Raw genomic sequence first — 9,989 nt, forward strand, 5'->3', positions numbered from 1 at the left:
GGATATTAGCCCTTTGTCAGAGGAGTAGGTTGCAAAACTTTTCTCCCATTCTGTAGGTTGCCTGTTCACTCTGATGGTAGTTTCTTTTGCTGTGCAGAAGCTCTTTAGTTTAATTAGATCTCATCTGTCAATTTTGGCTTTTGTTGCTGTTGCTTTTGGTGTTTTAGACATGAAGTCCTTGCCCATGCCTATGTCCTGAATGGTATTACCTAGGTTTTTTTCTAGTGTTTTTATGGTTTTAGGTCTAACATTTAAGTCTCTAATCCATCTTGAATTAATTTTCATATAAAGAGTAAGGAAAGGATCCAGTTTCAGCTTTCTACTTATGGCTAGCCAATTTTCCTAGCACCATTTATAAAATAGGGAATCCTTTCCCCATTTCTTGTTTTTGTCAGGTTTGTCAAAGATCAGATGGCTGTAGATGTGTGGTATTATTTCTGAGGGCTCTTTTCTGTTCCATTGGTCTAGATCTCTGTTTTGGTACCAGTACCATGCTGTTTTGGTTACTGTAGCCTTGTAGTATAGTTTGAAGTCAGGTAGCATGATGCGTCCAGCTTTGTTCTTTTGGCTTAGGATTGTCTTGGCAATATGGGGTCTTTTTTGGTTCCATATGAACTTTAAAGCAGTTTTTTCCAATTCTGTGAAGAAAGTCATTGGTAGCTTAATAGGGATGGCATTGAATCTAATAGCTGATAAGCAACTTCAGCAAAGTCTCAGTATACAAAATCGATGCGCAAAAATCACAAGCATTCTTATACACCAGTAACAGACAGAGAGCCAAATCATGAATGAACTCCCATTCACAATAGCTTCAAAGAGAATAAAATACCTAGGAATCCAACTTACAAGAAGGGATGTAAAGGACCTCTTCAAGGAGAACTACAAACCACTGCTCAGTGAAATAAAAGAGGACACAAACAAATGGAAGAACATACTATGCTCATGTATAGGAAGAATCAATATTGTGAAAATGGTCATACTGCCCAAGGTAATTTATAGATTCAATTTTTGTATTTTTAGTAGAGACAGGGTTTCACCATGTTGGCCAAGCTGGTCTCGAACTCCTGACCTCGTGATCCACCTGCTTTGGCCTCCCAAAGTGCTGGGATTACAGGCGTGAGCCTCTGTACCCGGCCAGGTGAAACTACTTCTTAGGTAAATGGGTAAGCTCCATTGTCCTGGGAGAAAGAATATACTCATACATGGCTTAACAATAGGAATATGTTCTGGGAAATGTGTCCTTAGCTGATTTTGTCATTGTGCGACCATCATAGAGTGTATTTCCACAATCTTAGATGGTGTAGCGTACTGCACACCTAGGCTACATGGTGTGGCTTATTGCTCCTGGGCTATAAACTTGTAAAGCATGTTACTATACTGAATACTGAAGATGATTGGAACACAATGGTAACTATTAGTGCATCTGAACATAAAATAGGCACAGTAAAAATATGGTATTATAATTTTTCAGTAGCCAATTACTTGTATTGTCATCTTATGGGACAACCATCATTTATGCAAAATGTCATTGACTGAAACCTCTTTATGCAGGATATGACTGTATTTACCGTGGAATTATCTCCACTGTTCAGCAAAGAGTCACATGATTGATGTCTCTTAATTATATAAAAAGATGAAAGGTTTTTGTGGCCGGGCACTGTGGCTCACGCCTGTAATCCCAGCACTTTGGGAGGCCCAGGCCAACAGATCACTTGAAGTCAGGAGTTCAAAACCAGTCTGGCCAACATGGCGAAACCCCGTCTCTACTAAAAATGCAAAAATTAGTTGGGTGTGGTGACACTCACCTGTAATCCCAGCTACTCAGGAGGCTGAGGTGGGAGAATTCCTTGAACCCACAAGGCAGAGGTTGCAGTGAGCCAAGATCCTGCCACTGCACTCCAGCCTGGGCAACAGAGCAAGATTCCATCTTAATAACAACAAAAATAAGAAGAAGAAAGTTGTTGTTATGTAGGATGACTGGACCCATGTTTCAGGGAATAAAGTTTAATAATTAGACTTTTGCTCTTTTGAGTGGTTTCCAGTCCCTGCTGTGGAGGAAGGGGGTAGGGGGAAGGTAGGTCTGGCCTGAGAGGCAACAGACTCCAGAACATTCCCGATACAGCCCTTCAGAGGCTGGCCAGTATTAAGGAAAGTGGTTAGGTATAGGGTCCAGCCCTACGGGGCTTAGCGGGTGTTCTTCCTGTGTGCAGAGATGAGAGATTGTAAGAAATAAAGACACAAGACAAAGAGATAAAGAGAAAACAGCTGGGCCTGGGAGACCACTACCACCAAGACGCGGAGACCAGTAGTGGCCCCGAATAGCTGGGTGCGCTGATATTTATTGCATATAAGACAAGGGGGCAGGGTAAGGAGGGTGAGTCGTCCAAGTGATTGATAAGGTCAAACAAGTCATGTGATCATGAGACGGGGGACCTTACCTTTTAGGTAGCCAAAGCAGAGAGGGAAGGCAGCGTACATCAGCATTTTCTTCTATGCATTTATTAGAAAGATCAAAGACTTTAAGACTTTCACTATTTCTTCTACTGCTATCTTCTAAGAACTTCAAAGAAGAACCAGTAGTACGGGAGGAACATGAAAGTGGACAATAAGCCTGACCACTGAAGCACAGCATCACAGGAAGGGGTTTAGGCCTCTGGATGACTGCGGGCAGCCCTGGATGATATCCAGCCTCCCACAAGAAGCTGGTGGAGCAGAGTGTTCCCTGACTCCTCCAAGGAAAGGGAGGCTCCCTTTCACGGTCTGCTAAGTAATGGGTGCCTTCCCAGGCACTGGCGTTACCGCTAGACCAAGGAGCCCTCAAGCGGCCCTTATGCGGGCATGACAGAGGGCTCACTTCTTGCCTTCTAGGTCACTTCTCACAATATCCCTTCAGCACCTGACCCTATACCTGCCGGGTATTCCTTGGTTATATTAGTAATACAACAAAGGGTAATATTAAAAGCTAATGATTAATAATGTTTATACTAATGATTGATAATGTCCATGATCATCGCTATATCTAATTTGTATTATGACTATTCTTATTCTATCTCTTTTCTTTATTATACTGAAACAGTTTGTGCCTTCAGTCTCTTGCCTTTGGCACCTGGGTAATCCTTCGCCCACAGTTAGGTTTGTGAGGTGAAACAGTAGATGCTTGTGGCTTTTCTGCAGTGTATGCACTCAGGCCAGCTTGACTTGGAGGAAAGCCATCATCTGATACTCTAAAATGGTGCCATCCAGCCCTGGAGGTAACTGTGAAGCACAGGGTTCAAGCCTCTTCCATCATCCTCAGGGCACTGTTTGTTTCAGGATACTCTGTGGTACTGCCTTCTTAGAGCTCTAATGTCTAGGATTTTTCACTTTCTAGACCAGCTCACTGGCACCACCTTCCCCTCAGTAGCTAAAGAACTGCCAACCCAAGCTGGCAGGGAGAGCTTAGACCTCACCCCTTAGAGCACACTGGGGACTGATTGGGCACATTATTGCCCGCTGCTCCACTAAGAATTACACGCCAAGAGTGCCTAAAACAGCCTAAGAGGCCGGGTGCAGTGGCTAATGCCTGTTATCCCAGTACTTTGGGAGGCTGAGGTAGTCAGATCACGAGGTCAAGAAATCGAGACCATCCTGGCCAACAAGGTAAAACCCCATCTCTACTAAAAATACAAAAATTAGCTGGGCGTGGTGGCACATGCCTGTAGTCCCAGCTACTTGGGAGGCTGAGGCAGGAGAATGGCTTGAACCTGGGAGTCAGTGGTTGCAGTGAGCCGAGATGGTGCCAGTGCACTCCAGCCTGGTGAGAGGGTAAGACTCTGTCTCAGAAAAAAAGAAAAAAAAAAAAAAACAGCTGGGCATAGTGGTGCATGCCTGTAATCCCAGCTGCTTGGGAGGCTGAGGCAGGAGAATCGCTTGAACCTGGGAGGCGGAGGTTGCTGTCAGCCAAGATCACGCCATTGAACTCCAGCCTGGGCGACAGGGTGAGACTCTGTCTCAGAAAAAACAAACAACAACAACAACAGCCTCAAAAGGAGATGGAGGCCAGGTATAGTGACTTACACCTGTAATTTTAGCACTTTGGGAGGCTGAGGCAGGAGGATCACTTGAGCTTAGGAGTTCAAGACCAGCCTGGCAACACAGTGAGACTTGGTCTCTATTAGGAAATAAAAAGAAAGAAACAGATGGAGACATCTACTTGCTGTCAGAAATAATACTTTCTTTTTTTTTTTTTTGAGACGGAGTCTTACTCTGTCGCCCAGGCTGGAGTGCAATGGTGCAATTTCAGTTCACTGCAACCTCTACCTCTCGAGTTCAAACGACTCTCCTGCCTCAGCCTCCCAAGTAGCTGGGATTACAGTCACCTGCCATCATGCCCAGCTAATTTTTGTATTTTTGTAGAGATGGGGTTTCACCATGTTGGCCAAGCTGGTCTTGAACTCCTGACCTCAGGTGATCTGCCCACCTTGGCCTCCCAAAGTGCTGGGATTACAGGCATGAGCCACCGTGCCCGGCCCAGAAATAATACTTTGTAATATTATGTGTGGTAAAATAGACATTGCATTAAATTTATCATTTTAACAGGTTTTAGGCATACAGTTCAGTGGCATTAAGTACATTCACATTGTTCTGCAATCATCACCAACCATCCGCCTGCAAAATGTTTTCATCTTCCCAAACCGAAGCTCTGTACTCATTTAACAATAACTCTCCATTGCCTCAGACCCAGGCCCTTGCAACCACTGTTTCACTTTCTGTCTCTAGGAATGTGACTCCTCTAGATACCTCATATAAGTTGAATCATACAGTAGTTGTCCTTTTGCAACTGGCTTATTTTTTTGTTCCCTACAGCATGGATGATGTAGTCTGTGTGAGAATCCCTTCTTTTTAAAGTCTGAATAATGTCCCAGTGTATGTGTATGTCACATTTTGCATATCCAATCCAGAAATAACACTTTTTCATTTATTTTCTTTAATTTAGTCTTGACTATATTCGGGTGACTACATACATAGGGAAAATGTCAGAATTCTTTCCCTCTGTGCTGACACCAATTTATTTGCTTTTTGTTTTTACTATTTTTTTGAGACAGTGTCTTGCTCAGCTGCCCAGGTTGGAGTGAAGTGTCATGAACACGGCTCACTGCAGCATTGACCTTCTGGGTACAAGTGATCCTCCCCCTCCTCCTCCCATAGTGCTGGGATTACAGGCATGAGCCACTGTGCCCGGCCAGCATTTTTGTTTGTTTGTTTGTTTTAGACAGAGTCTCGCTCTATCACCCAGGCTGGAGTGCAGTGGCGTGATCTCAGCTTACTGCAACCTCCACCTCCCAGGTTCAAGACATTCTCCTGCCTCAGCCTCCCAAGTAGCTGGGATTACAGGCACTTGCCGCCATGCCTGGCTAATTTTTGTATTTTTAGTAGATATGGGGTTTCGCCATGTTCGTCGAGCTAGTCTCTAACTCCTGACCTCAGGTGATCCACCTGCCTCGGCCTCCCAAAGTACTAGGATTATAGACGTGAGCCACCGTGCTCGGCCAGCATTTTTTTTTTTCAAGCAGCAGATTGAACTAACAGGTGCAAGATTCTCCCTTATCTCTTGAAGATTAGTTTACATTTTATTTGTAAATAAAATTGTGAGTGATGGCTTCCTGTACACATTCAGCAAATACTGCTGATGGATACATAAAAGCTGTTGTTCTCATGTAATGCATCATTGAATAATCTAATTCTAATTTAATTTTTCTCTACAATAGGTGTATATGTAACTGTGCCATTTTTAGTCTTTTAAGGTCAAATATATTTATTTTTATTTTGTTGAGATGGAGTTTAGCTCTTACTGCTCAGGCTGGAGTGCAATGGTGCAATCTCGGCTCACTGCAACCTCTGCCTCCCAGGTTCAAGCGATTCTCCTGCTTCAGCCTCCCGAGTAGCTACAGGCATATGCCACCATGCCAGGCTAATTTTTGTATTTTTAGTAAAGACGGAGTTTCATCATGTTGGCCAAGCTGGTCTCGAACTCCTGACTTCAGGTGATCCACCTGCCTTGGCCTCCCAAAGTGCTGGGATTACAGGTGTGAGCCAGCATGCCTGGCCAAGGTCAGATATACTTTAAAATTAATTATCATAGTCTTGGCAGTTTTAAAACATGGATGTCTCTGCTAAACAAGTTGATTTTTCTGCTGTTTTGATTATAATGTCTATATCGTAGGTTTTGAAGGGCCATGGCCTTCCTGCCTGTCATTCTACCCAACATAGCTGTGGTGACCCCATTTCAGGTTGCCCTAAGGCACCTGTTTGCTCCTGCAATCTGGCTTCATACATGTCCAGCCTCGTGGTGCTAGATTACATCAACCACATCAGAAATGTTGACTCAGTGACTCTTCCTGATCTGCTGGTGACTCTAACATGACATCTGAAGTGGAGAGAGAGGCAGACCAAAGTGGTACAACGTTCATGGGCATTGGCAAATCTTATTTTTTTCCATTTTGGAGAATGTACTTCACCTTTCTCTAAGCTTTATTATCTGTAAAATGACAATAATACATTCCTCCAAGTAGTATCACAAGGATTTAGTGAAATAGTAAAAAAGTACAGTTACTCATTCAGTGAAGTATAGCTACTGAAAGAAAAAAAATCATATTTTGCCATACATTTATACATTTGCTTTCTATGATATAATATTTGGTCTGAAGCATAATTCTAAACTGATGCTAAATTCTTGGGATCCTGGATTTTTTGTTGTTTTTTCTTTTTTCTTTTTTTTTTTTTGAGACAAAGTCTCATTCTGTCACCCAGGCTGGAGTGCAGTGGTATAGTCATGGCTCACTGTAGCCTCGACCACCTGGGCTCAAGTGATTCTCCCATCTCAGCCTCCTCAGTAGCTGGGACTACGGGTGCGTACCACCATACCTGGCTGATTTTTTGTACTTTTTTTATAGAGACATAGTTTTGCTATATTGCCCAGGCTGGTCTTGAACTCCTGGGCTCCAGTGATCCTCTTGCCTCCGCCTCCCAAAGTGTTGGGATTATAGGCATGAGCTACTATGCCTGGCCTGTTATGTTTTTCATATACATGTTGATATTTCTTTTCTTTTCTTTTTTTTGAGGTAGAGTTTTGTTCTTGTTACCCAGATTGGAGTACAATGGCGCCATCTTGGCTCTCTGCAACCTCTGCCTCCCAGGTTCAAGCGAGTCTCTTGCCTCAGCCTCCCAAATAGCTGGGATTACAGGCATGTGCCACCATGGTTGGCTAATTTTATATTTTTAGTAAAGACGGGGTTTCTCCATGTTGGTCAGGTTGGTCTGGAATTCCCGACCTCAGGTGATCTGCCCACCTGAGCCTCCCAAAGTGCTGCGATTACGGGCATGAGCCACTGCACCCAGCCAAATGTTGATTTTTCATTTGCTGTGTATTGCTGAGAAAGTTAACATCAGTGATGGTTTTATTTAGGAAAAGGTTTGTTTTTTTGAAGATAGACTTCTGGAATTCACAAAACCTGTTAATCTGTATATTGTAATTACAGTACTTCTGTTTTATTTTATTTTTATTATTTTTTTGAGCTGGAGTCTCGCTCTGTCACCCAGGCTGGAGTGCAGTGATGTGATCTTGGCTCACTGCAAGCTCCGCCTCCCAGGTTCACACCATTCTCCTGCCTCAGCCTCCAGAGTAGCTGGGACTACAGGCGCCCGCCACCATGCCTGGCTAACTTTTTGTATTTTTAGTAGAAACGGGGTTTCACTGTGTTAGCCAGGATGGTCTTGATCTCCTGACCTCGTGATCCGCCCACCTCGGCCTCCCAAAGTGCTGGAATTACAGGCGTGAGCCACCGTGCCCTGCCCATGTACTTCTTTTTTAAAACAAACGAATGTTTAATTAAAAACAAACAAACAAAAAAACCCTCACTTTATGCCAGGCTCAGTGACTTACACCTGTAATCACAGCACTCTGGGAGGCCAAGGTGGGAGGATTGCTTGATGCCAGGATTTCAAGACCAGCCTTACAACATAATGAGACCCTGTCTCTACAAAAAAAGTTTAAAAAATTATCCAGCTGTGGTGGCATGTACCTGCAGTCCCAGATATTTGGGAATCTGAGGTAGGAGGATCACCTGAGCCCTCGAGGCTTGAGTGAGCTATGATTGCTCCACTGCACTCCAGCCTGAGTGACAGAGAGACCCTGTCTCTAAAAAAACAAAACCAAAAACTAAAAATCAAAAAACAGAAAAATTAATGAACTCAGTTGCGGTGGCTAACATTTATCATCACAGTACTTTGGGAGGCTGAGGACAGAGGATCCCTTGAGTCTAGGAGTTTGAGACCAGCTTGGACAATGTAGCAAAATCCCATTTATACAAAAAATACAAAAAATTAGCCGCGTGCAGTGGCGCACACCTGCAGTTCCAGCTACTCCAGAGACTGAGGTGGGTGGATCACCTGAGCTCAAGAGGTTGAGGCTGCAGTGAACCATCATCACACCACTGCACTCCAGCCTGGGTGACAGAGCAAGACCCTATTTCAAAAAAATAAAAAATAAAAAATTAATGAACTCAGTTTAGAAAACTTGGAAAATAGAAAGGTTTGCTTTGATTTTTAATTACCTATAATTACCCACAATACAGAACTAATCACTGTTATCATTTTTGAATATTTTCTTCCAATCTTTCTTAGTTTCATGCATTCTTTTACATAATAGGTATAATGGTTTTATATCATTATATGAATATTTTCTTTTTGTTTTGAGACAGAGTCTCACTCTGTCGCCCAGGCTGGAGTGCAGTGGCACAATCTCGGCTCACTGCAAGCTCCGCTTCTTGGGTTCACGCCATTCTCCTGCCTCAGCCTCCCGAGTAGCTGGGACTACAGATGCAAGCCACAATGCCCGGCTAATTTTTTGTATTTTTAGTAGAGACAGGGTTTCACCATGTTAGCCAGGATGGTCTCAATCTCCGATCTCCTGACCTCGTGATCCGCCCGCCTCGGCCTCCCAAAGTGCTGGGATTACTGGCATAAGCCACCGCGCCCGGCCCATTATATGAGTGTTTTCTATTGTCTTAGTCTGACAAGACCCTAAGACAAGAGTTCGAATGTCAAGAGATTGTTGGTAGGTGATCCCAGGAAACACCCATCATGGAGTGGGGAAGTGAGACAGGGGAGGGAATGAAGCCAGTAAAGGGTATATCATCAGACATGTCCTGGTCTGGGCTACTGGAGAGTAATCCTGCTGAGGAAATTTAGGAGACAGTATAAACACAAACCTCAGTTCCCTGAGGAGTGAGTGAGTGAGTGGGGGTGTTTATACACCCGCTCTTGTCCATCTATTAGTTGATTGTTGCTGGAGAAGGAGGCCAGAGGGAGACATTAACTCCCTAGCCTGCCTTGTACTTGGGCTAAACCAACTCTGGTGGAGCAGAAGGCCTTGAAGCAGAGATGCAGGAAGTCAGGCTAGTGCGGAAATTGTAAGGGCCTGGGGGTTCTGGTCAGGCACTGACAACATCTACTACACCCATCATATTAATTCATGGAAGTCAGGCTAGTGCGAAATTGTAAGGGCCTGGGGGTTCTGGTCAGGCACTGACAACATCTACTACACCCATCATATTAGTTCATTCTCACACTGCTGTAAAGAAATACCCAAGCCTGGGTAATTTATAAAGGAAAGTGCTTTAATTGACTCACAGTTCCACACGGCTGGGGAGGCCTCAGGAAACTTACAATCATGGCAGAAGGTGGGGAAACAAGGACCTTCTTCACATGGTGGCAGCAGAGAGGAGAGCAAGGAGTGAAGGGGGAAGAGCCCCTTATAAAATACTCACTATCATGATAACAACCACCTCCATGATCCAATCACCTCCCTTCGGGTTTCTCCCTCAACACGTGGGGATTGTGGCGATTACAATTAGAGATGAGATTTGGATGGAGACACAGAGCCAAACCCTATCACCCATGTTGTTAAAATTGGCTATGGAATAGTCCACGGTTTGGAGGACTGCTTTCCC

This window comes from Macaca nemestrina, chromosome 16 (genome assembly GCF_043159975.1).
Source record: "Macaca nemestrina isolate mMacNem1 chromosome 16, mMacNem.hap1, whole genome shotgun sequence".
Taxonomy (NCBI): Eukaryota; Metazoa; Chordata; class Mammalia; order Primates; family Cercopithecidae; genus Macaca; species Macaca nemestrina.